Source organism: Eublepharis macularius, chromosome 2, assembly GCF_028583425.1.
Source record: "Eublepharis macularius isolate TG4126 chromosome 2, MPM_Emac_v1.0, whole genome shotgun sequence".
In the NCBI taxonomy this organism is placed as follows: Eukaryota; Metazoa; Chordata; class Lepidosauria; order Squamata; family Eublepharidae; genus Eublepharis; species Eublepharis macularius.
In genome coordinates this window covers 174,197,567-174,203,144 of record NC_072791.1, presented here as the reverse complement: position 1 = coordinate 174,203,144, position 5,578 = coordinate 174,197,567, and positions in this window count along the sequence as shown.

Genomic DNA, 5,578 nt, shown 5'->3' with positions numbered 1-5,578 from the left:
TTGCTGAATTATAAATGCTCAACTTTGAAATCTTTACCAATTAGTGTTTTCAATATTGCAATCGTAAGATGGGAAAGAAGTTGATTTGAGGTTTATGAAATGTTTCTCCTCAATATAAGCAATTCTTTTTACATAGTCTTATTTTGTATCAGGGATTCTTAAAGTGCAATCCTATGAACACTTTCCTAGAAGCAAGTCCCACTGAATAAAATGAGGCTTACTTCTCAGCAGACCTCCTTAGGGTTGCTCCTTTAATCTTTGTGACACCTACATTTTATAGGAAGGAACCAGCTAGGACATTTTTTTAAAAATTATCAGCTACATTGAAACAAGAGCAGCAGTATCTAGGAAGTACAGAACTATTCCTGTTTTCAAGAAATAGTGAAAACAGCAATGAGCTACTTAACACTTCTGTTATACAGAAGACAGTAACGGTATTTTGAACTGAGTACTTTCTAAAATCACATATAATCTAGAATAGAATTTTTTTTTAAAAAAAACTGTTAACAGACCAAAAAACAAGTTCAAAAGGCTTTGCTATAATGCAGAACCTTCCACACATAAACACTTGTAAAATTAATATGTCAGAGGCATACAACCTAGAAATGAAGCCAAAGGAATCAGATCAGGTCTGAGTCAGGTATTTTACCCAAATCGGAAACCCGAAGTGCACATCCCCACTCTGCAGGAGAGGCCTCCTCACACCATGTGAGGAGGATCTTGGCAGGCTGGACAGTACAGGAGAGTCAAGTATCATGGCCATTTGGGGCCCTAAGGGCAAGAACCAGTACTTTGAATTGTACCCAGAAACAGACAGGCAGCGAGTAGCTTTTTCAGCACAGGGATCCCTGACAGTAGTCTAGCTGCTGCATTTTAGACCAATGGAAATGTCGTTTTTGAAGGCCACACAACTTAAAGCACATTACAGTAATCTAACCTGGATGTGGAAAGTGTGGCTCACGAAGGCCTTATCACTCTGAGAAATGGCTATAAGTTGGCCTATCAGCCAGCTACACACCACGGAGTCCCATCCATCCAACCACAGGCCAGGATTCAATAACACCCACACGCTATGAACATGAGCCCTTCAGGGAAAATACAACTCCCTCCGGGAAAGGCTGATTCATCAATCCTCAAGCAGCTTTGTCATTGACCAAAAGCACCACTCTTCTCCGCACTGAGCTTCAGTTTTTTGCCCTAATCTTTCCCCTTGTCTTCTCCAGGCATCTGTTCAAGACTTAAGCATACTTGCCCAAGAGTGCTGGCAGCCATCCACATATTGATGGCACCTCATTCCAAATTGCTGGACCATCTCCCCCAGTGACTTGATGTAGATGCTATACGGCATGGGGGACAAGATGGATGCCTGTATAAACCTTGCAGCATAAACGCTACAGGCCAAAGCAACAATCCCCCAATACCAAGTTCTGAAATTTGTCAGGGAAATAAAAGTGGAATTCATTGAAGCACAGTGCCTCATCCTCCCAACCTTGACAGCCTTTCCAGAATGTAACCATGGTTTATGGTACTGAAAGCCACTGAAAGGCCCAGGAAAATCAAGAGGAACAAACTCACCAGGCTAACTCTCCTGGCAAAAAGTCAGGAAAGCATAAAAATTTAACTAGTCTGCTGGGTCAGACCAGTAGTCCATTTGATCAAGCATACTGTTTCATGCAATAGCCAACCAGTTCTCCTGGAAGGCCAGTTTCTGTCCTAAACTCAAAGTCTGAAATGGGTCTAGATACTTCATCTATTTGAAGTAGTTTATCTAGACCCTTTTTAAAAGAAAAACAAACCTTGATTCTTTAGAGGCATAGAAGGAAAAAATTCAAATATAATTCTAAACTACCTTAGCCCCAATCAACCATATCATCTTAGAAAAGTTAATTTAGTAATGTGGCACCCACATCAAGTATGCTGATTGCTCAATCTTTCATGATTCCCTTACTTGGTATATTATGGAGACGAGTTCAATATAGGCTTCCAACTCAGTAAATCACTACAAATATGAAGTACTAAGAAATTATCAAGTACATGAATTTCATTCCAGTTTACATGTATTCAAGATCCTACAAGGTTTTTAGTCTTTTTAACGTTTCAAACATAGTGTTGAGATGGTTGTTGTGGATTTTCCAGGCTGTATAGCCATGGTCTTGGCATTGTAGCCAAGATCACGGCTATACAGCCTGGAAAATCCACAACAACCATCATTCTCCGGCCATGAAAGCCTTCGACAATATAGTGTTGAGAGTTTGGATCAGTACCTGACAATGCCAGAAGCCCTCTCATCATCAAGAACCAAGTTTCCTGTGTATTTGCCTGTGCAATCTTAACGTTATTTGTGGGATCTGACATCTAGAACAGAATCCTGAAGAATCTTTCTTGATTCTCTTAAAGCACCACAGAATAGGAAGACGCAAGAAAAAATGAAAGGCAAGCAAGTACATTCGGCAATTTATTGATTCCAACATGTAGATCCCAACACATTTTGAGTTATTCGCTCTTCACTGGGGGAAAGTAAAACCAATTCTACTTGCTCCCAAAGAGTTGTTACAACTAACACTTAAAAAAAAATCTCCTCAGTTGCCCACTGCTTACCTATACTTGATTAACTTTGTGAAATGCACAAGTTAAAACACTGTCACACAAAATAAGCATCTTGCATTCATTGTACTAATTTACTTAATTTAATCTGAGCAACATAGGCTTTGTTACTTTATTTTTCTATTTAGGAACCACTGAGCCATTTGTCATGGTATCTCTAATAAAACCCAACTATTTTATGATCATTTTAAAGTGTTCATACTGAAAGCCATCATGGTGTACTTATTTGAATATTGCACTTAATCCCTATGCAGCTATTAAATTCACTTGGTAACTCTGTGTTAGTCTCTGGATTAGTCTAATCCATCTCATGAGGACTGCTATATGAATGGGATAATTCACATACTCCTGGTCGAACAATTGTTATCATTTTACACCCGTTACTTTTTCCAAGTTTTAAGTCAACATGTTCACACCTGAAAAAATCAATTGACCAATTTCACTACATTGTTTTCTAAGTAGCTCAAGAAAAAGTCACAAAACTGCACAGCTCCATGCACTTGTATAGTAGAAAAGGAATCTATCAGCGAGTTTCCTCAGCTAGGTAGTGAGCTTCCTTTCCTGGGTTTTGACTTGGATGTGTGTGAAAGTTATACAGATAGCTCTTGGGCAACAGGGGACGAGGTGGGCTATGGCTCAGTGGGAGAGCTTCTGCTTTGCATGCACCTGGGACCTTCTAGTTAAAAAGGACCAGACAGTAGATGATGTGAAAGACTTCCACCCGAGACCCTGGAGAGCTGCTACCAGTCTGGGTAGACTTTACTGACCTTGATAGACCGAAGGACTGATGCAGTATAAGGCAACTTCATGTGTGTTCATGGGAGGGAACTTCTACAAAAATACACCTGCAAAATAGCCACTCAAATCTCAATACCACTATAATAAAAAACCCAGCCTTCCCATTTTGTCTCACAAATTGCTGCCATAAGAATCTCATTAATAAAAAGTTCACATATATGCTTCATTAAGCACAGAGACAAAGCATCAGATTTGAAAACTTAAATGCCAAAATGTTTATGTAAAATTGAGCAACTTCTTGCTTTCATTGGCCTGCTTGCTACTCCTATCAACATGAGGCAGTACAATATAAACCTACAGAATACGAAGTAGGAACACAGCTAAGGTACACAACGACATGATAACCCCTCCCCCCCATTTCTCCAAAATATACTAAAGTAAAAATACCTAATTTACTCTTGACTGTGATACAGACATCTTCTATTTTGTAAGCATTTGACAGCTCCTTACACTACTTCATATTGCATTACAGAATTACGGTCACTAAAAACTATGTCACAGTTGACGGATAAGGAGGAACTTTGTCCTTTGTGTTTATCAACTGCTACTGCTAAACAAAAACTTGCACACTCTTCAGAGGCTTAGCATATACATTTGAAGCAGGACATACAGCACAGTTCAGATTAAGCTGCTTTACGTTAGGGCAATAACTGATAATGGGCTGTTGCAACCAATCTTCACACACCCCTCATTCGCTTCAGATTCTGTATTAGATATAAAATCATCACTTTTTCACTGTCCAATAAGAATACTGGCACAGAATCCCACCAATTCCAAATCACTCCAATGTTCAGACTTCAGTAAATATTCTGTGAACATCACATTAAAGCCTTAGTTAAAATAATTTATTTTAAAATTGCAGTCTTGCCATTTTCTAATAATTTTTTAAAAATCAGGATAACCAATAGAAAATGTAAATAGTTAAAGAGAACAATTCCATGCAAATGTACTCAAAATCCTAAACAGGTCTCAATGGTGCTCACCCCTAGGAAGGTGTTGTTAGGATTGCACTGTAAGAAATAAACCGTGATATTTTCACAAGGTGCTACAGAAAATATATTCAGGTCTTTGATTAACAAAGATGTTCAGAACAAACTTTTGTGTAGATCCCAGCCTCCTCAAATGCTTGCATTCAACCAGCATTTTAGAGTTCTGTGGTACATTTAAAGTTCGATCCTTACAGGCACAAGTTCCAGTTCAATTATGCTCACATTTCAACAGAGTTTTGTCAAGTAAGATCAAGGATAGAAGTGGACCTTGCAATATAGCACAGAGAAGATAAGGCAGACCAAGATACAGGTCCTATCCTGTGGCAATGTGCTGCAGCATAGGATTAGGCAAGAAATACTTGAAGAGAATCTCAAGGAATTATATATCAAATTTTTCCAAAAATGTAACCGGCAATTGCTACATATTTATTAATTACTATATTCTGTATTAGAACCATTATACCTTCATACAGTAATGGGCAAAATGCATTGCAAGGCAAAGCTATACGCTTGTAAGCAAATACCATGAGGCTTTTAAAATCAATTTTATTTACAGTAAACATTTACTGGTTGTCTTCTTCCTACTGGGAATCACAATTTAAGACATTTTAAATTTGCTTACACTGCATGGCAAATTTTTTTTCAGGATTTAAAAGCGCAGATGAGGTAGAAAGGAGAGTCTAAAAAAGGCTAAAAATATGCAACAATGTAGGATTAAATTTAATAATACAGGGTTTAAGAAATATTCTTTCAATGTAGAAAGTCACACGGGTAAAGAATTAACAGTTTTGGATGAAGCAGACTGAAGGGCAAAAGACTAGATTAAAATCTGAAGATACATTATTCATAGTATCCATGTTCAAGAAGTGTTAAAAAACACACCCATAGTTCAAATAAACGTATTCAAGTATGTAGTACAAAGTTTTGCATTACTGGCAACTAAATATTACATAGTAATTGAAGCATAAGTAGTCACAGCATATTGTAACTACAAACTGGATACATGTTTAACCATTTTGATTTTAAAGCACTTTGTTGAGTGTACCTAAAAGGCTTAAAACTTCAGACACGCTTCTGAAATGTTTATAACCAAATTAGAGCATAAAATGTGCAAGAAAACGTTTTAGTGGATCCCTCTCAGACATGGAGGACAACCTATTAAAATCTGTACATTAAATACCCAGTAC